At 47.6% G+C, this 27,029-nt stretch overlaps 1 protein-coding gene across 3 annotated transcripts in view; it reads right to left on the bottom strand.

The window, feature by feature from the left end:
* The window catches only part of LOC146058118 (transmembrane 4 L6 family member 1-like), a 29,042-nt gene extending 9,211 nt beyond the window's left edge, over positions 1-19,831 (bottom strand). The window contains exon 1 of one of the 3 annotated variants that reach the window (XM_083170121.1): positions 19,656-19,831. The gene's annotated coding sequence lies outside the window, so the exon portion shown is untranslated. The remainder of the gene's footprint in view (positions 1-19,655) is intronic. The other 2 variants (XM_083170120.1, XM_083170122.1) reach the window with 2 other exon arrangements.
* Between the last annotated feature and the right edge of the window lie 7,198 nt (positions 19,832-27,029).

The following is a 27,029-nucleotide window of genomic DNA, read 5'->3' as shown; positions in this document are numbered from 1 at the left end:
TCCCCCAGCCTGCCCCCCTTCTCTTAATGTCCATCAGTGCCTCCATTCATTGTATGTCCCCAAGCCTGACCCTCCTTCACTGTATGACTCCCATTCACTGTATGACCCCCATTTACTATGTATCCACCAAACACTGCGGTCACTGTGATTGTGGAGTAGGGTGATATACGATTGCAGCAGGGGTAGGATGCCAAACACATCTGACTGTGGCAGCCGGCACCTCCTCACTGCAGCAGACAGCAAGGTAAAGGCGCCCTCGCCGGGGCCCCACTTTTAGTGTCCTGTGCTGTGCTTCCCACATCTGATGCTCTGCCCGCTTCCAGCTGGAGGCTGCCGGCCACTTAAAATGACAGCACGGGCCGCATTTGGCCCCCGGGCCTGACTTTGGACATGCCTGCCTTACATGGATGGGATGGAATCTGCTCGATTCGCTCTCAGTAATCAGATCGACACTTAATAGGATGACCGCTATTTGTCGACAGGCAATAGATGGACATACTGTATTTTAAAAGGTCGACATTTGACGTTGACAAAAGGTTGACACCAGAATAAGGTCGACTTGTCAATGGCTTACACAACCAACTTGTTCTTACTCTAGGATCCTATTGGACATAGAGTTAGATCTAAGCATGGCGAGCAGAGCGGTACTCTTATACAGTCCATATCCACAGTTTGATTTGTCGTCATTTTGTCAATGTCAACCTAGAGACCATGTCAATTTTTTTTTTATGCGTCTAATTAGTCCCTGGGGAGAGTAGAAATATAATGTAACAACTAAACTCAAGCTAGGTACACACAAGGCAATAACCTGGGCAATCAACAGATTTTCTGCTGCTCAGTCTCAAAAATGGGGGGTATTCAATTAGTCTGGCTTTTTCGGCTAGCCGAAAACAACTGGACTGTCCCTATTCAATTGCGAATGTTTTCGGATGGTCTTTCTGCGGACCTTTTCACTGTTGCCCCTATAGTAGTTGAACAATACCAGTTTATCTAATATTCCACACGCGGGTGGCAGTGCCGGGTGACCATTACGTTTTTTGTTGCTCTTTTGTATGTAGGCCCTCAGGGCTAATGTCCTGTGTTTGCCACCCAGTTAGATTATCAGAGGAATCTATATTTTTTAAAGTATATTTAAACGATGGACATATTAATATTTACCGGATGTAACCGAAACTTTGCAGGTTCCAAAGTGTTATAAATGAAGTCGCACACATAAATATTTATGCCACAGCGTTCCATTGCGTGGATTTGTGGGCCCTTCAATAAATCAGACCAAAGAGTTGAGTGGGAAGCTGTCTTGCCTTCTGGATGATGGATGCTATTTATATGTGCAGGTCTGGGATTCACATATACTGTATATCATATATAATATACAGTTTGTCCTCCAACCATACACAGGACTGCGGCTATTCTATATGATAGTTGACGTTTCTGCCATACAGTGTACCAGTAATACCGGTAATTTACCCATCTTTACCTAGAATTTGTCTTTATCTAGAACGTATAGAACAACTCTTAAGGTGCCCACACAAGGTGCGATTCTGGCATGACTGTGTAGTCCATATCGTAAGGCAAAATAGTATGTGCAGGCATCGAATGACCATCGAATGATTTCTGAAGCCTTCGCTTTGAAAAATAAGTCCGTACAGTTTGAGTCCTTATCCGTGTATTCCAATAACCGAAATATTCCAAAAACCCTGGTTTTTCATAATATTTTGGGGGTTTTTTTGTATTTGTTTTCCCCCAGCCGCTTTTTCCATACTTACCTCGTCCCCCGGTGTCCAAGGCGGTCATTGGAATCCTCTTCAGCGGCATCCCCGGTCCCAAGGATGCATTGCCCGGGCGCGCCGGTGAAGTCACCGGTGCACCCGCGCACTTGCGCAATGTACTTCTGGGACCGGAGATGCCACTGAACTCCGAAGACCGCTGTGGATGCCAGGAGACACCGTGGATGTCGGGGGACCATCGGTGCACCGCCAGGGGACCAGGTAAGCATGAAAAAAATGTCAAAATCCGCAAAAATCCCTTAGCCAAAATGTTTGAGGTCCCGAGCATTTCGGATAAGGGATACTCAACCTGTACTTACTTTTCAGATGGCCGCAGCTTGGCGACATCACATGACGTCATCCGCCTGCCCCACGCAGGCTTTGCCACGCCTGCGTTCTCAGGGGTACACCCATGAAACGTCTCCTTCCCTCACTTCCCTGAAGAAAACAGCTCGGCAAGTGTGAAACTCAACAAAGCCGTTCGCTCCTGGGGTTTGCGCATTGAGCACACATTTCACATATATGGCCAGATGTATCAAGCTTCAAAAGTGATAAAATGGAGAGTGATAACAGCCAGCCAATCAGCTCCTACCTGTCATTTTTCAAACCCAGCCTGTAACATGACAGTTAGCAGCTGATTGACTAGTTGTTTATAACTCTCCATTTTATGACTTTTTGAAGCTTGACACATCTGGCCCCTTTGTGTGGGCACCATCAGTGATTTCTGTTTTTCTTTCCATTCATCATCTCTTGGAAGTAACTCACCAGGTGCTTAAAATATAAAGTTAAAAGGAAACTCTATACAATGGTGACATACATACAACTGTCCGATCTAAATTCTCTAAATGCCTTGTAATCCTTTCATTGTGGGAATTCCGTGTAGGCACGAAGAGCTTTCAAACCAGAAAGATGATGTCATCATTCTTCCATCGCGCCAAAGTAAATAAAAATGCGCGGTAATGAGATTATGATGGCAAATAAACAGAGGGAAGAAATGGGTTTTCATTAAAAAGAAATCTATATGTATAGTATTACATCATTTACTGGTTACTTAAGCTAATAGCAAATAAAGGCAGGAATGAAAAATAAAGTTACTGAGCATTTGTGTCTACACACACCAAGGATGAGAGTTGCAATGTTGTCAATTACTTATTTCCAACACAACAAACAAGACAGTTCTCCATAGTTAGCAACTGCAAGAACACCCAGCCCCATTCTGCCAACAGGCCCTGAAATCTAATGGGGGTATGTAAACCAAATGTCACCTCCTACCTGGTCAGTTTGTGATGTCATCTCCTTTGTGATGTCAACTCCTACCTGGTCATCATTGAAATTTCTATATCCAGTTTCCACTTAAGGGGGCCTAGTGATTATCGTAGATCAGGTGGCCCTCAATAATGAAGTTTTAATTTTTTGGGGTTAGTAGCAGTGGTGGACCCAAAATCCCTGGAACATTTCAGCATTGCTCCGGTGTGGGGACCAGTGAAAGTCAGCATTGCCTAGTCTGACTTGGCAGTGCTAGTGCGCATCTTCAAGATTAACTTACTGAGTTTCCAAGCCCTACATGACCAAGGCCCAAGGTACCTGAAGCAGCTTCTGATTCCATACTGTCCCACAGATTACTGCGGTCTGTAGATGAAGGGCTTTTAGCAGTCCCTAGGATCTCCCGTAATTCATCTGGGGGTCGAGCTTTTAGCCATGCGACTCTGACTCTATGGAACTCCCTTCGCTGCACAGTTCGAGAGGCTCCCACTCTAGAATCCTTCAAATACAAACTCAAGATTTTCCTGTTTACTCAAGCATTTCGGTAATCCCTTAAGTATCGTTTATGAAAAGCTTTTCTGTACTGCATTGTTTTTGTACTGTAGGTCATTCTATCGGTTAAACGCCTCGAGTCTTACCGGAGAAAGAGCGCTATATAAATAAAATTATTATTATTATTACGTGGGTTCATACATGAACTTCAAGGATGTGCATAAAGATCCCAACATCTGGCAGAAGGTGCGGGACAGGTACCTCCTTCCCATACACTTTGGGAACCAAACCAATGTTTCAGCTGTTAAGCTCCAAAAATGCTGTATTTTCAGAACTTGTTAGATTGTGTATGGGGGCAGTGGACCAGTTCCGGAGTGAAAGGTGAGCAGGAGAGATCCATGATATCTCCTGCGTTACCTTTATAATGAACAGTACCTTATTTTATTCCTACCAAAGCAGGTCAAAACTGTTCATTTCCATGTAACGAGAGTGGGTTAGTCAAAAGGAGTTTCAAACTATTGGTTTAGTTTGGTGAAAAGTTATTGCAATTACAAATTACATCTTACAGTTTGTTTTTATAGACTTTTACTCTTTTAATGTGGAAAAGTGGCCCAAAGCCAAAGAATCAGGTTTTAGATATAATTTACATCATAGTCTTTATAATGAAATCAAGAAGGTGACAGGTTGCTTTGGGCAACTTCCCCACTTTATCTCTCTCCAAGGCAGTGGCGTAACTATAAATATTGCATTTGTCCAACAAGCCACTTCCCCACCCATCAATCGATCCCACCCCCTTGCCCCCACTTATTAGCCGAGCCGACCTCCCACCCGTCAGCTGCCACCAGCCAGACAGCCGACCCCCCAAACCCACTTCATGATACCTGATAAATGTCAAGAGGTTTCCTCCAGCCTTCCGGGGTCTCTCGCTTCTGCCCTGGTTAAAAATGTCACCCCCAAAATGGCAACTGCACCCCTCTAGCATCCCTAGTAACCATCCCCCATGAGGAGATGGCCATTTTGGGAGGGACACTTTCAAAGCAGACAGGCGTGACAGGACCTCAAAACTAGGGATGTCCATCGTGCAGTCACCATCGATGGTTGCCATCGATGGCAATTCTGCAACCACCCATCGATTGTCATAAACTGTGTGATGGATAACCATCGATAGTTTTAGATGGTTATACATTACGTTTGAGCGGATAGCCCAAGGACCAACCAAAATGTGAGGGTGTGGCTTTCGGGTGTCAGGGGAGGAGCTATGCTCTGTGTCCCGACACATTGAAAAAAATAAAAATAAACATCGGTTCTCCTTTGCCATCGATGTGGGGAAACCATCTGGTTCTCCCATCGATGGCAAAAGTATTCAACATCGACCATAAACCATCAATGCTTTGAAATCATCGATGGTCGATGGCCATTCCTACTCAAAACTTGTCTCTGACCGCAATCCAGGCAGTTGTAGCGATAGTCCTTGCAGACCCCAGGCACCCACAAGCCACCTAGTGCCTCCAAGCCACGGGGTCTGAGGGGGCTATTGCTATGCCACTGATCCAAAGAGTATATTTACTAAAGGTTTATTTGGATTCATTTATTAGATTTCAGAATGTTTAGAATCGATCTTAAATGATGTTTGGCTTCCAGAGCTAAAACACAAATTTGGAAGCCAAACATCGATTGTGTTTAGCTGGTTTCACATTGCAAAAACCTGCTTTCAACCCGTTTTTGCAAACGTGTCTTAAAACGAGTCAAAAGCCAGTTAAACCCCTTTCATATTGCATGTTGTAAAGGTATATTGCAGTTTCAATACTGTTTTTGTACCTTCAGATTCAACCCTTTTCCCCCATAGAAAGCCATACAATGTAATTTTAAATGTTTTTTTCCTACTTGTGGGCGGGGATCAAGTCATACTTGCCGACTCTCCCGCATTTTGCGGGAGCCTCCCGCTTTGGCCACCATTCTCCCGGTCCCCCGCAAAGCCCCCCCAATCCCCCGGAATTTCAATGCTGAGCTAAAAATACCGGACTGCGCATGCGCTAGTCCGGCGCGATGTGGGCGGGACTTGGAACTACTACGCGTGCAAGTCGCAACATCAGTGTGAGAGCCGCACGTGAGAGAGCCTGCCCTGTTAGCAGAATCAGCAAGCAGGGAGGCTCAGACTACAAGCAGCAGCAGTGAAGCCCGACCCTCTGACCTCTTCCCCTCACCGCCTCAACTAGGAGCTGCACGCTGGAGAGACAGAGGAGGGGGAGAGACGGTGACCTGCACAGAAAGCAGCTGTGTGGAGACTGGCTGACCAGGCCAGCTGAGAGCTCGGAGGAGAGGCTGGGGGAGGAGCAGGAGTGCTCCGTCCCAGGTTAGTGCATGTTGTTCTGCCACAGAAGCTCCATACTGGATGGAACTGTGTGTAGGCAGCTATGTAACTGTAACTGTATCTGTTTGTGTTTACTTAGCTTGGCACTGACCGTAATGTGTGTATTGGTGACCTATGGTTGTATCTATTACAGCTGGCAGTGTGTGTGTGTTTATGTAGTCAGGTACTGACCCATGTCATTGTGTGTGAATGCACTGTGTGTGTATAGCCTAACACTGTTCTGTCTGTGTGTGTGTGTGTGTGTGTGTGTGCGTGTGTGTGTGTGTTCCCTATGAATTTTAGGCTGGCACTGAGCATTTGTTCATGTGTAGGTAGGATCCCGGTTTGTGTGTGTGTGTGGGACGGTAGTGACCCCTGTGTGTGTATATGCAGGGACTGGTAGTGACTCCTGTGTGTGTATATGCAGGGACTGGTAGTGACTCCTGTGTGTGGTGTTGTGTAGGCTGGTAGTGACTCCTGTGTGTGTGTTTGTATAGGCTGGTAGTGACCCCTGTGTGTGTGTTTGTATAGGCTGGTAGTGACCCCTGTGTTTGTGTAGGCTGGTAGTGACCCCTGTGTGTGGTGTTGTGTAGGCTGGTAGTGACCCCTGTGTTTGTGTAGGCTGGTAGTGACCCTTGTGTGTGTGTGTAGGCTGGTAGTGACCCCTGTGTGTGGTGTGGTGTAGGCTGGTAGTGACCCTTGTGTGTGTGTGTGTGTGTGTGTGTGTGTGTAGGCTGGTAGTGACCCTTGTGTGTGTGTAGGCTGGTAGTGACCCTTGTGTGTGTGTGTGTGTAGGCTGGTAGTGACCCCTGTGTGTGTGTGTGTGTGTGTGTGTAGGCTGGTAGTGACCCCTGTGTGTGTGTGTGTGTGTGTGTGTGTGTGTGTGTAGGCTGGTAGTGACCCCTGTGTGTGTGTGTGTGTGTGTGTGTGTGTAGGCTGGTAGTGACCCCTGTGTTTGTGTAGGCTGGTAGTGACCCCTGTGTGTGGTGTTGTGTATGCTGGTAGTGACCCCTGTGTTTGTGTAGGCTGGTAGTGACCCTTGTGTGTGTGTGTAGGCTGGTAGTGACCCCTGTGTGTGGTGTGGTGTAGGCTGGTAGTGACCCTTGTGTGTGTGTGTGTGTGTGTAGGCTGGTAGTGACCCTTGTGTGTGTGTAGGCTGGTAGTGACCCTTGTGTGTGTGTGTGTGTGTAGGCTGGTAGTGACCCCTGTGTGTGTGTGTGTGTGTGTGTGTGTGTGTAGGCTGGTAGTGACCCCTGTGTGTGTGTGTGTGTGTGTGTGTGTGTGTGTAGGCTGGTAGTGACCCCTGTGTGTGTGTGTGTGTGTGTGTGTGTGTGTGTGAAGGCTGGTAGTGACCCCTGTGTGTGTGTGTGTGTGTGTGTGTGTGTGTGTGTGTGTGTGTGTGTGTAGGCTGGTAGTGACCCCTGTGTGTGTGTGTGTGTAGGCTGGTAGTGACCCCTGTGTGTGTGTGTAGGCTGATAGTAGGTTGCCGACACTCCCGGATTTTGCAGGATGCTCCCATTTAGGCGACAGTCCCCCGATTCCCTGCAAAGCCCTCCCAATACCCCTGAATACTCAATTCCCATCTAAAAATCCAGACCGCACAGTGCAAGTCTGTCCGCCATGGGGGCATGATCAGGCCTAATAGGCCTGCCATGCACCCCTGGCAGTAGTTAGCATGAGAGCTGCCCAGGCCAGCAAAGCCTGCTGGTGGCCAGCCACTGGGGAGACCTTACATCACAGCTTTCTCTCGCCAGTGGGAGTGGCAGTAGCAAAAGATCCTCCCCTCTTGCCCTGACCCATGCATGGTGGGAGCTGCACCTTGGAGACATCCAGGACGGTGAGAGACAGAGAGCAGCTGGTGCGGAGGCTGACAGCTGGGAGCCCACAGGAGAGGCTGCGGGAAGAGCAGGAGTGCCTGGGATGCAGGTTAGTGTTTCCTCAGCAGCTCCATTTATCCCCTTTTTTTGTGTGTGTGTTTGTACAGGTGACCCTTGTTTTTTGGCTAGTGTAGGCTGGCCCACGACCCCTTTGTGCAAGACATGATCCCTCATCTGCGGGCCACGCAAACTCTCTAGAATCTCATACCTCCCAATTACAGCTGGACAGTCTCGCTAATTGCAGACTGTCCCGCTGTACCTAAGGGGGGCAGAGATCACCGGTAATCGCTGAAGAGATGCTGTGTGCATGGCATCTCTTCAGTGCAGGGAGGAGGCATGCCCCCAAAATGATGAAAATGGGTGTTTCTACATTAGGCCACGCCCACTTTACTGGAGACCACACCCACTTTTTGTAGCCCCACCCCCCATTCTGGGTCGGCCGCGCCTCTGGCGCGGCGGGTCACAATTTTAACCATGCACAAGTTGGGAGGTATGGAATCTCCCTGAAAGCAGTTTCAAAAAGTAGGCAAGTATGGATCAAGTGTGGTTATCATTTGTAGCAAATACCGTTTCTGAGCTGTTCAGACTGCAGGGAAAACGGCTCAGAAGCGTGTAGGATCCTGCTTTTAACACGTTTCAAAATACCGGTATTTTGTAACCGGTAAATTGATTGTGGAGCTTTCATATTGCAGCTGGTACCGTTTTATAGCAGTTAAAAATCTGCAATATGCCGTGTTAAAACTGCAATGTGAAAGGGGCTTTTAATTGTTATGAAATCGATCAAAATCTACCACAATCGACCTTTCGCAGATATACCCCACAGGCTTGATACAGGACATCTCCTCTGAAGAACTCAGGACACATTTTGAGAAAATTTCAATTGAGATTTGTTTATTCTCAATTGTTTTAATTGCAAAATTGTATATAGTAAATAATTAGGCAGTGGACAGTTTTCCAGATCACATCGGATTGCGGTCGGGAGGAGGCACTTGAAGCTGTTGCGGTGGGGTGACAGCAGGAGCCGGGAGGAACCGATAACTTGAAAAAAAAAAAAAAGCCCATACAGATGACTAGCAAGCCATTGATTGGATGAGACCTCTCTCAGCCAATTGCTGATTTTACAGGCTATATGTGAGTCTATATTATATACCGCGTTACCGCTAACTGGCATTATCTCATTTATCTGAGTGTGCGTTATTGCACATATGGTTCATTTTTATATAATGCTACAGGTATGTTGCTTAAACAATCAGATAATAGAGATTTGTCAGTATTTATATACGGATTACGCCGTTAAACTTCCAGTGTTATCTGTGCTCATACTGGTTATAACTTATAACTGCAGCAGCCTTGAAATAGTTTAACTCAAGGATGTTTATAATATTTGCGGTGCTGCCGGTAACTGACTGGCGTTATGTCAGTATCCGGCTTGCACCGCTAAGTATTCAAAGTTTTTCAGTGTTATCTAGTGATTATGGGGTTTATTCTAGTTCATTCTTTCTGACAAAATCCTTCTAAATGGCCGTACACACGTTTGGATTTTTGGCCATTTTCGATTCGATTTTGCTTATAGGAGCAAAATCAGATCGAATCCTGTAAGAAATCGTTTTGGTTTGTTGTTCCTTTCGATCTAAATTCGATTCGATGCGCGCTCCCGTTTTCGCCAAATCGAACAAAAAAATCCTCTATGCAGCCAAGGAAATCTCGAAAGGGATCTAGTAAATCGAATGTGTTTTTGTTGTTTTCGATTGGAATTCGATTCGATTTCGATTGAGCATTAGATATGAGTCATGCAGCCACTCCCCTGCCTACCATTTTGGTTTCTCACTTTTTTTAAAGAAGGTTGCAGATCGAAGGGATATAGAAAGTAGAACGAAATCGAAATCGAATCGATTGCACAAGTGCAAATCGAATTTCACATCGAAGGAAAAATCGAAAGGTGGTGGAGGGGGGGAATCGAAATCGGATCTACATCGAATCGAAATCGATTCGAAGTCGATGCGTGTGTACGGCCCTTTAGATGGACAAAACCATGTGCACTGCAGGGGGGCAGATGTAACATGTGCAGAGAGAATTAGATTTGGGTGAGTTATTTTGTTTCTGTGCAGGGAAAATACTGACTGCATGATTTTACACTTCAATATAGATCTCACTTTGAAGAAAAACCCCACCCAAATCTAATTCTCTCTGCACAAGTTACATCTGCCCCACCCGCAGTGCACATGGTTTTGTCCATCTAAGAAGGATTTTGTCAGAAAGAATGGACTAGAACAGGGGTCCTCAAACTATTTTGCTCTGGGACCCCATCAGACAATAAATATAATTGCGGGACCCCAGCAAGTTACTGCAGAAGGTCATCACATCACATGTGCAGGCAGCAGACAGCACATACATGGCAGCATTGTGGAGGCACAAAATGATGGGAGGAGCCTGAAGTAACAGACAATTCAACAGATATTTCAGACTCCTTCAATCACTGACTGAGATGAGAAAAGTCATTAGCCTGATGGTCAGCAAAATGGAGTCGCGACCCCATGCTGAGAAGGTCAGGACCCACTTTGGGGTCAGGACCCACAGTTTGAGAACCGCTGGACTAGAATAACCCCTGTTAGGCACGGTCCGTAACCACAGCAGCATCTAGTGCTTACAAATTGGTATAGTGCAGATGCATATCAAAAATAATTACGTGCACAAGGTCTCAGCCAATCAATGGCTTGCTAGTCATCTGAATGGGCTTTTTTTTTCTTCTTCAAGTTATCGGTTCCTCCCGGCTCCCGCCGCAGCCAGCATCATCCTCCCTGCCCGGTGCCCTGCTCCTGCTGTCACCCCCCCCACCACCACAACAGCCTCCTCCTGCCCGGCTCCCTATGCAGCCTCCCCCTGCTCGGCTCTCTATTAGCCGGCATCCCCCGCCTGCTGATGTCCCCCGCATGGCTCCCTCCTCCTGCAGCTCCCCGGGGACTGCATATGATAAATCCATGTGATTTATCATATGCAAACCTTGGCACATCAAGTGCCTAATCGTGTGTCCCCCTCCCGGGGAGCTGCAGGGTGAAATCAGGTCCGACTTGTCCGTAGGACAAGTCGTACTAATGTATGGGGGCCTTTAGTAAAAGCTAATATACTTGGCAAAGTTCTGGGATATGGTGCTGATGATTCAGTGTAAATGTATTTATCTCTCATTCCTTTTTTCCCAAAAAATGTAACAGTGTAATGTGGGCTAGGTGACATGAGGGAGATTGTTAGACTAATGAGGGAGAGAGGGAAATTGCTGCTATGTCAGGAAGTCTCCTGCAGAATGCAGGAGGGGAGGTAACTATGATGTAACAGTGTAATGTGGGCTAGGTGACATGAGGGAGATTGCTAGACTAGTGAGGGAGAGAGGGAGATTGCTGCTATGTCAGAGAGTCTCCTGCAGAATGCAGGAGGGGAGGTAACTATGTAATACACCCTACTTTGGTCCTGCACCATCTCTCCACTTGCTTCCATACAAGGAATGGCTATCTGATTGGTAAGTAGCTCCAATTAGCATGCTGACAGCCATTCACTGTCAGGCTGCAGGTTTGGAGGCAGGTATACAGGGGCTGGCTGGCAACTTTTAGCCTGGTCGGCAAGTCCAGAGCATCAGCCCATAAGTAACAGCACATCGATAAATGGAGGTTTTTCATTTTAAAAATATGTATTAATAAAAAAAAAAAAACAATAATAGGACACCACAGGCTGCTCCCCTGTATAATATCAGGACACCACAGGCTGCTCCCCTGTATAATATCAGGACACCACAGGCTACTCCCCCTGTCTTATAATAATAATAGGACCCCACAGGCTGCTCCCCTGTATAATAATAGGACCCCACAGGCTGCTCCCCTGTATAATAATAGGACCCCACAGGCTGCTCCCCTGTATAATAATAGGACCCCATAGGCTGCTCCCCTGTATAATAATAGGACCCCACAGGCTGCTCCCCTGTATAATAATAGGACCCCACAGGCTGCTCCCCTGTATAATAATAGGACCCCACAGGCTGCTCCCCTGTATAATAATAGGACCCCACAGGCTGCTCCCCTGTATAATAATAGGACCCCACAGGCTGCTCCCCTGTATAATAATAGGACCCCACAGGCTGCTCCCCTGTATAATAAAAGGACCCCACAGGCTGCTCCCCTGTATAATAATAGGACCCCACAGGCTGCTCCCCTGTATAATAATAGGACCCAGGGGGAGGGGCCCTAAACTGCACACCCTGGACATATGAGGTGCTACCTGCTGAGACTTGTAGTGCAGCAAGCAGGAGGAGGAGTTTGCAGGTGCACACTAAATATATATGCTAGACCTTTTAATATCTTGCTATATTGCATTTGAGGTTATTAGCATAGTAATGGCCATTAGTATCGGCTTGTCCACCGCGTCCAGGTTACCTCAATAGGACAAGTCCCTAACACTACTCTGGGACAGGTCCAGGGCACAGGGCCCCCCAGGCCAGCCCAGCAGAACCACCCCATGGCATCACATTAGTGTGAAATTAAAGTGATAGTAAAAGGGATAGGGGAAATTATATGTGATAGGACTTACCTACAGTAGGTAAGAAGTAATAATAAATGTGAAGGGTGCTACATATATATTAAACAAACTAAAGGGGTGATTGAAAGTATACGATATGATGCCATGGAGCAGCCCAGCAACAGCAGCCCAAAGAGCCCTGCGCCCCAAACACCTACGAAGCGTACGCCGGCCGACCCAGCCATGCGCACGTTCCTCCAGCAATTCCCTACCCCCCTTTTTTTGTGTTCTATGAAATGTATTTATTAGTCCTTTTCAGGACTCTAATGTATTAGCAGCCTCTTGTCACTAGTCACCCTAAGACCACGCCAGCAGCAGTACGAGCTGACAGTGGCACAGGGTTGGACTCAAAGACATACGGCAACTGAAATCCTGTTTGCGGCACTTGTCCCTAGGACAGGGAGTGCGCGCCGATAGCTACCTGTTATACGGAGAACGGACGGCTCCCCGCTAGCTGTACGCGACCATAGTATCAGGTCGACAGCACGGGGTTCTACCTAGTACCTGTGATACTATTGTTACCGTTACCACCAGCCTCTCCTTTTGGGGGAATCATTGCTTACCGTCCATATAGGGCAGGTTTAAGCTGTACTGGTTAAAGAGTCTCCCTGCGACCGTAACTATAAGCTATATTCTCAATAAACGGCGTAAGGAAATAACTCCACACCATCAGCTTAATTAATAACCCTAGCCCAGGTAGCAATGTTTATCCGGGCATTGAATTGATTCACTAGCAGTAACCCATATATATAATAGAGGTGCTGCATCACCCTAAAAACCCGCTCTGTAAGCACTGATTTAATAGTGACCTCAGACGGAAAGGGGTAACCGATTAGTGATATTACTGCATTTCTGTGATAACACACAGCTCAATTGTATTATCAATATACAAATAATACAAACAGCACCACGCCAGATAAACTGGTAATTAATTGAGCTAATTAATTCAATCTCAATCAACTTAAGTACCAAACGCCACATCCAAGTAGCTAACAGACAGGCTGTTACATTTGTATATAGAACACAAACCTATTTAAGATTGACACACTTCTCTCCTCAAACAATTGTTTAAAGGTCAAGAAGGAGAAAGCTAGTAGTGTAATTGATAATATTGAATAGAGGGAATTTGCTCCGGGAACTCGCACGTGCCTTTTAATAGCACACTGTTTTCACTTGTGTTAATGTTATTTGTTGTTTGTCATATTTCGTGTTCTTCACTTTTAAAATATAAATAATAAAAGGTAAATTTTATGACTCTTTTCTATAAATGGTGCACCGCCATATGACAATCCATTCTCTTTTTTGTAAAAATCTCCTTATGTTATGCCCCTTTCCCACTGCAGCCTTAAAACGGTATATTGCCGATTTTTGAGGGCAAAATACCGTTTAAGGCTGCAGTGGGAAAGCGCCAGAGTTGAAATACCAGTTAAACGGTATTTCAACCCGTTTTCAAAGCAGTGTTTTAAACGGTAATCTACCATTTAAGAGGCAATGGGAATGCATCTTAAACGGTATTCTTTGGTTTTACCAGCACGTCTGGCGATGAAGGCTCATATTTGAGCCATCATCGCCAGGTGTGTATGGCAGCCGGGCTAAAAGATCAGAGACTTTCAGCCCAGCTGACCGGCTGCTCCCTTCCCCGGCTGACACCCGCCCCCCCGCCGTCCACACCCCCCGTCGCCCCGCCGTCCACACCCCCCGTCGCCCCCACTGGTGCATATACTCACCCCGCCGCCGTGCCCACGCTGCCGCTCATCGGATTTGCTGCGTCTCCCCGGCCAGGCCACACAGCCCGGCGGAGCGCCCCGCCCCCGGCAGAACGCCCCGCCCCCGGCTGCCTGCTCTGCTAGTGGACTCGGAGCATGTAAACTCCACTGGCCACCAATGCGTTTTTTAAGCAAGTAATATATAGATTGTTGGCATATGCCAGCAATCTATATATTACTGATACCACTGGGCACCAATGTATATATATAAGCCATTAATATATACATTGCTGGCATGTGCCAGCAATGTATATATTAATGGCTTATATATATACATTGGCAATGTATATACATTGGCAATGTATATAATCACTGGCACCACTGGGCACCAATGTGTTTTTTTAAGCCAGTAATATATAGATTGCTGGCACATGCCAGCAATCTATATATTACTGATACCACTGGGCACCAATGTAATATATTTAAGCCGGTACATATATACATTGCTGGCACAGACCAGCAATGTATATATTTTTGGCACCACTGCCCACCAATGTTTATATTTTGATATGCCCACTGCCACCAATGTAGTGAATATATACTGTATATACTGGCCAGCAGGGGAGCCGAGAGAGGGGGGGAGCGGGTACTAATTACCCGGGCCCACACTTGCTGAAGGGGCCCCGCAGGGGCCCTGGTCTGACCCCTCCCTTCCCCCTCCATCCCTCCCGGGTAGCAACAGTAGCACACACTTCTACAGCATGTGCTGTGCTGACAGCAGGCTCAGCATGAGTGTCTCACTGACAGCGTGAGAGGTCATGCTGAGCCTGCAGTCAGCACAGCACATGCTGTAGGTGTGTGCTGCTTCTGAGATTACAGTTTTTAGAGTTTTCTTTCACCCTCCTCTAAACATTTTGGGGCGTGGCCTAAGTGTGGGAGGTTCCCACAACACACTTAGGCCATGCCCCCAAAATTTTACCGGGGCCCGGCATTCCTCTCGGCTGCCCTGCTGGCCAGCACCAACTATATAAATATATATATCTCCTATATATTTGGCTACATCTGTCACTCAAAGTGGGTGTCTGTGTCTATAACGCTCTGTTCCTGGACTTTCCTCTTAATGTGTGATTGCCTTCATCTGTGCTGAACACCTTTCTGAGAAATTAACCTGTTTAAAACAGGTGATGGCAATCATACATTAAGGAAGTCTAGAAACAGAGCATTGTGTCCCTCCTGGAGAGGGTCATGTTGGGAGGTATGTGACAGAGAACCTTACCAGTGAGCCCACAGACAGTGCCAGACACCCACTGCCTTCCCATGTTGCCCAGCACTGCTACTCCACAGCCACCAGGTGAGCGCCCCCCTCCCGCGATTTGCGGCAAAACCTCCCCCCCCCCCGCGCGCCCTCCCCCTCCCGCGATTCGCGGCAAAAACACCCGCTCCCCCGCGACCCCCCCTATCGCGATTCGCAGCAAAAACACCCCCGCGACCCCCCCTCCCGCGATTCGCTGCAAAAAGAACCCCCCCACGACCCCTCCCGCAATTCGCGGCATAACCACCACCCCGCGACCCCCCCCTCCCGCGAATCGCGGCAAACCCTCCCCCGTGACCCCCCCCCCAATTCGCGGAAACCCCCCCGCGACCTCCCTCCCGCGATTCGCGGCAAAAAGAACCCCCCCGCGACCCCCCTTGCACGATTGGCGGCACCCCCCCTGCGACCCCCCTCCCGCGATTCGCGGCACCCCCCCCCCCCCGCAATTCGCAGCAGCCCCAGGATTAAATGGCACATGCAAAACACTGACATGGCTATGGTCGACAATGAAAAAGGTTGACATGAGTTTTTGAAGATTTATTTTGAATTTTTTCATATTCATTGTCATGTGTCGACATGGACGCCAATGAAGTGGCACACTTATGTCAACATTTACATGTGTTGACCTTTCTGTGTTGATTTTTTCTTGTGGCGATTCACGTCACACCCCCCCGCAACCCCCCCTCCCGCGATTCGCGGCACCCCCCGTGACCCCCCACCTCCCGCAATTCGCGGCAACCCCCCACCGGAACCCCTGTGAACCCCGCCCTCCCGCGATTCGCGGCACCCACCCCCGCGACCCCCCCTCCCGCAATTCGCGGCACCCCCCCCGTGATTCGCGGCAGCTCCAGAATTAAATTGCACATGGAAAACACTGACATGGCTATGGTCGACAATGAAAAGGTTGACGTGAGTTTTTGAAGTTTTTTTGTCATTTTTTGAATATTTTCATATTCATTCTCATGTGTCGACATGGACACCAATGAAGTGCCACACTTATGTCAACATTTACATGTGTTGACCTTTCTGTGTTGATTCTTTTCTTGTGGCGATTCGCGTCACACCCCCCGCAACCCCCCCCCACAACCCCCACTCCCGCGATTCACGGCACACACACACACACCTCCCCCGCGATTCTCGGCACCCCACCCCGTGACCCCCCTCCCGTGATTCACGGCACACCCCCGCGACCCCCCCTCCCATGATTCGCCGCAACCCCCGCCCCGTAACCCCCCCTCCCGCGATTCGTGGCACCCACCCCCGCGACCCCCCCTCCCGCAATTCGCGGCACCCCCCCGCGATTTGCGGCAGCTCCAGAATTAAATTGTACATGGAAAACACTGACATGGCTATGGTCGACAATGAAAAAGGTTGACATGAGTTTTTGAAGTTTTTTTTTATTTTTTGAATGTTTTCATATTCATTCTCATGTGTCGACATGGACACCAATGAAGTGCCACACTTATGTCAACATTTACATGTGTTGACCTTTCTGTGTTGATTTTTTCTTGTGGCGATTCGCGTCACACCCCCCACCACCCCCCCCCCCCCGCAACCCCCACTCCCACGATTCACGGCACACACACACCCCCCCGCGATTCTCGGCACCCCACCCCGTGACCCCCCCTCCCGTGATTCACGGCACACCCCCCGCGACCCCTCCTACCATGATTCGCCGCAACCCCCGCCCCCGTAACCCCCCTCCCGCGATTTGCGGCAACCCACCCCACGACCCCCCTCCCGCGATTCTCTGCAATCCCTCCCCTCCCGCGATTCGCAGCATCCACCCCCCCACAACCCCCCCTCCTGCAATTCGCGGCACCCCCCGCGACCCCCCCTCCTGCAATTTGCGGCACCCTCCGCGACCCCCCCTCCCGCGATTCGCGGACACCTAAGTTGCAATACAGGGCATCTTTCATACAATTCTAACCATATTTCTCATATACAAACGTTCACAAATTAAGGGGGCGCAGCCCCTTACGACGGTGTGAAGAGCGCCCGTAGGGCGCGATGAATCACCTAGTATATATATATATATATATATATATATATATATATATATAGGCAGTTTGCATTTAAATATACATTGGTGGCAGTGGGCATATAAATATAATAAGCAATCAGGGCCGGCACTTGGGAGCAGGTCAGTGGCGTGGAGCAAGGTGACTGGCACCCGCACCCCGTCCCCCCTAAAGCCAGTTGACCCACACTGCACCACAGCTGACTTGCTCCGGCGCCCGCACCCCCCCCCCCACCTCTGGACCGTTCACCGCGCCACGCTGTCGGAGCGGCGTGGCTGCACACACATCACCCCCCCTCTGTGGAACTACTCGCTGGCGGCCGCATACTCCCCACCCCTGTGTCGCTGCCAGTAATGTAAATATGGAACCAATTGAATTCAAACCCAGCCCATTATGTAAATAGCCTTTTATAATGAAAGATTTTCAGCAAAGTCTTTCACCTCCTGAAAATCTCTTGCTCTTTGGGGAAAATAGCTCAGTGTGTACGCACTACTTTGGTGAAAGATATATGTAACAGAGATTTTGGCCCATTAAAGCCCATTAAAGTCACAGGCACTCATTTGTGCTGTAAAAACGTTTTGAAGAGCTAAAACGTTTTACCTGCAATGGGAATGGTACTTAAATGGCATTTAAAACTGTAATCTGCTGCAGTGGGAATGCTAAATACCATTTAAGATTACCTGTAACTTAAAACGGGTCTGCAGTGGGAAAGCAGTATTAGACAGGGGTATATCATCTGCTCATCTGCTGATCAATATTGATATAATAATGTGATGAGGACAGATTGGTATCTGTGAATTCAGACTGTCTTCTTTGTAGCGTATATACACATTCCAAATGGATTTTGTTCGATTTATTTAGATTATAGCTTCTGATTTCATTTTATTATCAGATACTAATTTAGGGTTAATGATCTTTTTTCGCATCTATCTTCTCATAATCAAAACGGAAGGTCTTTTGCTGCTTGCTGCATTTACAGGCTATCTGTGAGTCTATATTATATACCCAGGGCCGGTGTAAGGCTTCTCAACACCATAGGCAAAACTTCAACCTACTGCCCCGCCACTGTCAGTACTTATATACGGATTACACCGTTAAACTTCCAGTGTTATCTGGTTATGACTCATAACTGCAGCAGCCTTCAAATAGTTTAACTCAAGGATGTTTATAATATTTCTGGTGCTGCCGGTAACTGACTGGCGTTATCTTATCAGAATAATAAAGATATGTCAGTATCCGGCTTTCACCGCTAAGTATTCAAAGTTTTTCAGTGTTATCTAGCGATTATTTTAGGCACGTCCGTAACCGCAGCAGCATCTTGTGCTTACAAATTGGTATAGTGCAGATGCATATCAATAAGAATTACGTTAGTGAGGTGCTGCCATTAGCTGATTGGCAATCCCGTTAGAGCAGCCTGGGGGGCACATGGTACCCTGCCCCCCGGCCCAGCCCACCCCTGCAGGTAGAAAATGCTGGACTCTGATCGGTGGAGAGCTCCAGCCATCACCAATCAGCATCAGGGTTGCCTACTTTTAAAGTCTCCTCTCCGGGAGAAGCCCGGAGAGGAGACTGTCAGCAGCACTTCGGGGGACGGGGCCTGATGAAGACGTTATCAAGCCCCGCCCCCAGTTCTGCAAATCCTGCAATTTGCGGGTCTTCGAGGAAGGGCTAAATTATGCGATTTGCCTCTTTAGCTCGCCCCCAAAAAAGCTGCAAATCACTGCAAATTAACGCTGCCGCGGGGAGATTTGGGGGCCACCGGAATCCGGGAGGGTTGCCAACTTTTCTGGGGGGGGCCGGGTGGGGGACCCGATTTTCGGGAGCCTCCCGGCCATTCCAGGAGGGTAGGCAATCCTACAGCATGCTGACAGCCATTCACTGTCTGGATGCAGGCTGTGAAGCAGGAAGAGAATGCTGCCTGGTTACTCTGTTTTTCTGTGATTCACAATCAGAGCAACCAGGCAGCAATCTCTACCTCCCAAGAAGCTCAGGTGGCAGTTGCCCACTACCCAATCTTTCTCAGTTCAAAGCCCCTAGAATTGGGGTGCCCTTGGGAAGCTGCCCATTGAGCCCATACATTAAGATGGTCCTATCACCCAAGAAGGGATTTCCTGCCAAACAGGTCCAGTCCAACTGCATTCTGCAAAAACTAAATGTGTGGCCCAAGCCTAAAAAGCAATGGTAATAATAATAATATATTAAAATATTTAATATCTGCCGAAATAAACCTCAGGACCCCTGTCCTTATGTATTATTTAAAAAAAAAACAACAAGAAATACCTACGATACATATGATAACATCACTTACCTGAACAAATGAACAGAGACGAATACAGGTGCAGTAAGTTAATTTGGTTATTGGAGTGGAACCGGAGAACAGTTATAACTCTGGTACTAGACTCAGGCCGGCACGGAACACAGAGTGAACTGGTGGAAGCGAACACTGACCTCCCCGAAAAAGAATTTGGAAGGACTCTGAACTGCTCTCTGGGTTTCAGATATTACAAATAAGCAGTTATTGATTTTCCCTGCAGTGACAGTAGCCCGGATCCCCTGCTGAGTGTACCTACTACTCACTAATTAACCAGCAGCGCTGATGTCATACTTACTGAATGGTTAGGAGGAATTACTGTACCACGGGCACTATAGGCATGGTACAGTATGTGGCCTTACCGTGTAAAAGAGAAGATAAGGATGCACTGCTTTAGGTTTCCTATACAAGGGTATCTGTAGGGTCTGTGGTGGGGAGTGGACACAGAAGCACACTGGGTCTTATTTATAAATTAATATTTTGTATATAAATTAAACGCACTTACTTACTAATCTAACAACAGCAATTTCCTCTTTTACTTCCAGGGATTGATCCAGCAATAGGCAGCACAGGCCTCTGCTTAGGGGCATAGAATAAGTGAGGTGGTTAGTCCACTGCGCTACTAACTTCAAAAGTTATTTTTACTTTCAAAGAAATGTAGGTACTCTTTACCTAGAACGGCGCCCATCGCGACCATCGCGACCATCGCATGCACTAAAAAACGGGTGCGATGCGATGCCCGCGATTTCCCATAGGGATCAATGTTAAAAGTGTGATTGGACGCGATTTTAGTGTTCAATGGCTCAATGGCCGCGATTTTTCCATAGGAAACAATGTTAAATGGGCCACAGAGCCCATATAGTCACCCTAAAGTCAGAAATGGCCCCCACAATTGTTAACGCCACCCCACGATCAACGTCAACCCGAAGCATGGCGAGCGAAGCGAGCACGCGAGGGGCGGCGGTACGCGTTCTCCGACCTTTTCATACCCCCACTATCCACGTCGGCGTGGAGTTGAGAATAGAATAGTGTGGCGAGCGCAGCGAGCCACCGAGCCCGAAGCGTGGCGAGCGCACACGGATACCTTCACAGGTAAACGCGTCCCTTCGCGGGCTTCACAGGTATCCGCGTCCCCTCGCCACGCTTCGGGCTTGGTGGCTCGCTGCGCTCGCCACACTATTCTATTCACAACTCCACGCCAACGTGGATAGTGGGGGTATGAAAAGGTCGGAGGACGCGTACCGCCGCCCCTCGCGGGCTCGCTGCGCTCGCCACACTTCGGGTTCACGTTGATCGTGGGGTGGCATTAAAAATTGTGGGGGCCATTTAAGACTTCAGGGGGACTATTAGGGCTCTGTGGCCCATTTAACATTGTTTCCTATGGAAAAATCGCGGGCATTGAGGCATTTAACACTAAAATCGCGTCCAATCACACTTTTAACATTGATCCCTATGGGAAAATCGCGGGCATCGCGTCGCACCCGTTTTTTTAGTGCATGCGATGCCCGCGATTTTTTACCCCCGATGACCGCGATGGACATCGTGGGCGCCGTTCTAGGTAAAGAGTACCGAAATGTAATATAAATACATTTATATTACATTTACACTTATGCTTAACCCTGTCAATAAGTGTCACTCATAGCTTCAGAACTGACCTGAATTTTCCATTATGACGTTATCCCTGGACTAGACTACGGTCTTCCCAGCAAGCGCAAATACCAAAATGAGGCAAAACGCCATCTTCCCGACACCTAATCTCATGTGTTTTAGATTCTATAAAAGTCCCTCCTACAAATCTGTCCCATATATATAGGCCCTTATTCTGGTTCACTCTTTCTCACAAAATCCTTCTTAGATGGACAAAACCATGTGCACTGCAGGTGGGGCAGATGTTACTTGTGCAGATATAATTAGATTTGGGTGGGGTTTTACTTCAAAGTGAGTTCTATATTGCAGTGTAAAAATAAAGCAGCCAGTATTTACCCTGCACAGAAACAAAAAAAACTCACCCAAATCTAATTCTCTCTGCACATGTTACATCTTCCCCCCTGCAGTGCACATGGTTTTGTCCATCTAAGAAGGATTTTGTCAGAAAGAGTGAACTAGAATAAGGCCCATAGTAACATAGTAGGTGAGGCTGAATAAAGACTTGCGTCCATCTACTTCAACCTATGTTTATAATAGTTTATCCCTTGTTGTATAGTATGTTCTGATATTTAAAAGATAGATTATCTCTTATATATTTGGCTATATCTGTCACTTATAGTGTGTGAGTGTGTCAATAACGCTGGGTGGAGCCTCTGACTCACATGACTGACTCACATGACAGAGGAGAGAACCAGCCCAGTGAGCCCACAGTGCCAGACACCCTCTGCCTCCCCATGCTGCCCAGACACTGCTACTCCACAGCCACCAGATGAGCCCCCCGCGCCCCCCCTCCCGTGATTTGCGCGCCACGCTGGACCCTCACCCACTGGCAGAAGCTGCACAGTGTCCCCCACCCTCCTCTTTAGTCCCCCATATGCCTACACACCCCTATTACTACCCAGCTTCCTGCTCTCCTGAACTGTAATTTCCACCACTGGGGAGTCGCTGACGCTGTGTTGCCCACATACCCCTATCATGCTTCATAGCCCAGCCTCCTGCTCTCATGCACCCTAACTCCCACCTAGTAGGAGGAGACACTAACTCAGGGGCACTGTCCTGTACTCCTGTGCTGCCACGCTGGACCCTCTCCCACTGGCAGAAGCTGCACAGTGTCCCCCACCCTCCTCTTTAGTCCCCTGTATGCCCACACACCCCTATCACTACGCAGCTTCCTGCTCTCCTGAACCATAACTTCCACCACTGGGGAGTCGCTGACGCTGTGTTGCCCACATACCCCTATCATGCCTCATAGCCCAGCCTCCTGCTCTCATGCACCCTAACTCCCACCCAGTAGGAGGAGACACTAACTCAAGGCCACCGTCCTGTACTCCTGTACTGCCATGCTGGACCCTCACCCACTGGCAGAAGCTGCACAGTGTCCCCCACCCTCCTCTTCAGTCCCCCTTATGCCCACACACCCCTATCACTACCCAGCCTCCTGTTTTCCTGTGTCGTGACCTCCGCCAGTGGGGAGCCGCTGACTCAAAAACACCCTACTATACTATTGCACACACACACACACACACCTCAACAACACGCACCCCCCACACCCACAAATGTCACTGTACCCTCCACACTATCAATGTACATCTTACTCTGTAACCGATTTTTAATTAAACAAAAAAATACACACCCCCTTCCAAATCATATGCTCTCTATTTAACACATTTCACCTATAACTCAAGTTGCAATACAGGCATCTTTCATACAATTCTAACCATATGTCTCACAATACAAACTTTGACAAATTAAGGGGGTGCAGCCCCTTACGCCGGGTTGAAGAGCGCCCGTAGGGCGCGATGAATCACCTAGTGTTAATTATTTGTACCCATGGATGTTTTTAACCAATAAATGTTTATCCAACCTTATTTTAAACGTATTTATAGAGTCTGCCGACACCACTTCTCCAGGAAGAGAGTTCCAAAGTTTGATTGCTCTGACTGTAAATAAATGTTTTCTTCTAGATGAACAAAATCTTTTTTCTTCTAATCTAAACTCATGCCCTCGCATCCTAGATTCCTGTCTAGCAGAAAAAAGGGTGTTTGACAGTTCTTATATTGGCCTCTAATATATTTATACATGTTGAGCATGTCCCCCCTTAAATGTCTCTTCTCTAGTGTAAATAGTCCCAAATTGCTTAATCTTTCCACGTAGCTTAAATTCTCCATTCCCTACCCAATTCTCTACCATTGGGTAGAGGGATAGTACCTATCCCTCTACCCAAACTACTACTCTGTCCCTTATATCTAGTACCTACCCCCCCACCCCAACTACTACTCTGCCCCAAATACTGTATCTAGTAACTTCCCCCTACCCAAACTACTAATCTGCCCCACATATCTAGTACCTTCCCCCTACCTAAACTACTGCTCTGTCCCACATATTTAGTACCTATCCCTCTACCCAAACTACTATTCTGTCCCACATATCTAGAACCTTCCACTCTACCCATACCACTACTCTGTCCCATAATGTATATCTCGTACCTATCGCTCAAAAAAATGTTCTTTCCCTTATATCTAGCATCTACCCCTCTACTCAAACTACTACTCTGACCCTTATATCTGGTACCTATCCCCCCCAACTACTACTCTGTGCCATATAACTAGTACCTTCCTCTCTGACAAAACTACTATTCTGTCCCACGTTTGTAGTACCTATCCCTCTACCCAAACGAATACTCTGTCCCATATAACTAGTACATTTCTCTCTACCCAAACTACTACTCTGTCCCACAGATCTAGTACCTTCCCCTCTACCAAAACTACCACTTTGTCCCATATATCAAAAACCTTCCCTTTTAACCAAACTAGTACTCTGTCTCAAATATCTAGTACCTATCCCTCTACCCAAACTACTACTCTGTCCCTTATATCTAGTAACTACTCCTCTACCCAAACTACTACTCTGTCCCTTATATCTAGTACCTATCCCTCTACCCAAACTACTACTCTGTCCCTTATATCTAGTAACTACTCCTCTACCCAAACTACTGCTCTATCCCTTATATCTAGTAGGGGGTTACAAGCATGTGGCTAGGAATGATTGCATGGTGGTTGCTCAGGGGGAGTTAAATGCTCCTAGCCTAGGGGGATTTAAATTGCCCACCCACCAGCCTAAATTTCCACCTGCCTGCCCACCGCAGAGGTGCAGAGTCTCTAACAGCATTACAGAGACCCTGCGCCCCTCCAAAGATGGCCGCCGCCACAAAAGGAGACAGCCGCTTGAGGTCCCCCTGCACCTCTAGCGTCTGTTAGTGTGACAGAAGCAGGACCTATAGTGTACGTCATTCCTTTGGCGGCGGCCGGGGCGCAGGGTCTCTGTAATGCTCTCAGATAGAGACTCTGTGCCTCTGCTGCAGAAAGGGCGGCGGCATCCGGAGGGTGGACCGGCGGGCAGCGAGTTTGGTGCTGGGTGCCCTGCTACTCTTCGGCGCCCGCAGCCCGCACTCTGCCGGTTCCACCCTCGCTACACCCCTGTGTGTGGCATAATTTGTAACAGGCATTATGGTGCAGTCAAGCCCTTATTGCCATGTAGCCACTCCTCTAGTTTCATGTTATCAATCCCCATCATGACAGGTGACCATGCCAGTACCACTAAGAAAATAAATTCTACTTCCACCACTGGCAATGAGGCACTGAGGCTGAAGTAAGGCAATACGGTGCCCATGTCCACCTATATCAGTTGCTGATAGATTTCGTTTTGGAAGCCGTGCCTATAAATATGTATAGTTGTCCTTTTTCAAACATAGAATAAATGAATATCTATATGATCTAAAGTTGGATTATTTTGTTTTCATTGACGGCTGTGACTAGGTTTCATTACTACATATCTTATTTATAGAACACAAAGACATAAAACCAAAGTAAGTTTAGATGAGTTTATTTGGTATCAGTTGAGTGTTCATTGCAACACCTCCAGCTGTGCCAATAAGGGTGAGTACAGTAATCCGCACACAAATACTTTTCATTCCAAACCATGGATGATTCATCAGAAGACCAACACACACTGATAAACACATTAAGAGATTGGGATATCATCTTTCATAGCTCTCATAGGATTATTTGGGAATGGAGATGGATTAACCTTTACATTAACCACTAGCCAGTATCCCTTTCTTCACTATTACAGGTTAGGTCTTAAGGGTATCCATGCTTGAGCAGAGGTGACTTAGGGGCCAATGTAGACCCATCCAGGGCTGAATTTGCAGCCCATCTGATGATCAGAAGACCACGCATTCACACAGTCTGCAGTGTCCATGCACGAGCCCTTTGTGCTCGCAAAGGCTCCAAATCGGCAACCGATTGGTGGGCATGCCGCTGGCGTTTTCCGGGAATGTCCGGGAAAATACATGCATTCCCCGGCTGTCGATCCTTCTCCCCACGGCCGTCACAGTGCCGAGTGACCCCTGACTGCAAGCAGGGGAAAGATCATTTGATAATGAAAGATTTTCCCCTGTGTGCACAGCTGCAAATGTGTTTGCAGCCGTGCACAGGGGTGGGGGGGGGGGGGGGGGGTGGGCAGCTACCTGATCGCTGGGGCCTTAATTAGTACCTCTGTCGATTTGATTTAACCATCTGGACTCAAGCACAGATACATACCTCCCAACATGACCCTCTCCAGGAAGGACAGAATGCTCTTTCCTGGACTTCCGTCTTAATTTGTGATTGCCAATTGCCATCACCTGTGTGGAAACACCTTTCTTATCATTTAACCTGTTCAAAGCAAGCGATGGCAATCATAAATTAAGGGGAAGTCCAGAAACAAAGCATTGTGTCCCTCCTGGAGAGGGACATGTTGGGAGGTATGTAGATATTCTTAAAACCTGGTCTGTAATAGTGGAGTTTGGGAACCGCTCTAGCAGTAGTTAACCAAAGATTGATTATCTATATAATAAGTTGAAGAGTGTGTGTGTTTGTGTGTGTGCATGTCTGTTGCATTGCCGGCACACCGTGGCACTCAGAGCCGCCAAATTCGGCAACAAGCTACCTCTGGACCTGGTGGTGTGCACCTCCTTTTTGGGAAATTTCACTTAGAAGTGTAAAAAACACCAAGGTTTGATTTGTCTTAATTGATGATCTGGAAAAAAAGATTGACGATCTGGAAAACCGAAGACAAAGGAACAACACCACACTTGGGGTGAAATGTAATAGGATGAGAGATTCAGAAAGTGAGAGATTTGGTAAGAAAGCTCCAGTTTTTTTAAAGCAGCAGTCATTTACACTGCAAAGGCAAACTGGGTTTGCTGTGTAAATGACTGCCGCTTTAAAAAAACTGGAGCTTTCTTACCAAATCTCTCACTTTCTGAATCTCTCATCCTATTACATTTCACCCCTGGTTTCATTATTTAATTAATTATTAACAGTTTCTTATATAGCTATAGCGCATACATATTACGCAGCACTTTACAGAGAATATTTGAACATTCACATCAGTCCCTGCTCTAGTGGAGCTTACAATCTATATTCCCTACCACATGTACACGCACACACAGACATTCTAGGGTTAATTTGGTTGGAAGCCAATTAACCTATCTGTATATTTTTGGATTGTCGGAGGAAACCAGAGTACCTGGAGTAAACCCACACAAGCACGGGGAGAATATACAAACTCCGCACAGTTAGAGCCATGGTGGGGGTCGAACCCATGACCTCAGCGCTGTGAGGCAGTAATGTAACCATTACACCATCCGTACTGCCCCGTATATATTACACATGGTGGGGA

This window comes from Crinia signifera, chromosome 2 (assembly GCF_055691185.1).
Source record: "Crinia signifera chromosome 2, ASM5569118v1, whole genome shotgun sequence".
Taxonomy (NCBI): domain Eukaryota; kingdom Metazoa; phylum Chordata; class Amphibia; order Anura; family Myobatrachidae; genus Crinia; species Crinia signifera.
Note: the sequence above shows the minus strand (reverse complement) of the source record. Positions and strands in the feature narration are given on the sequence as shown.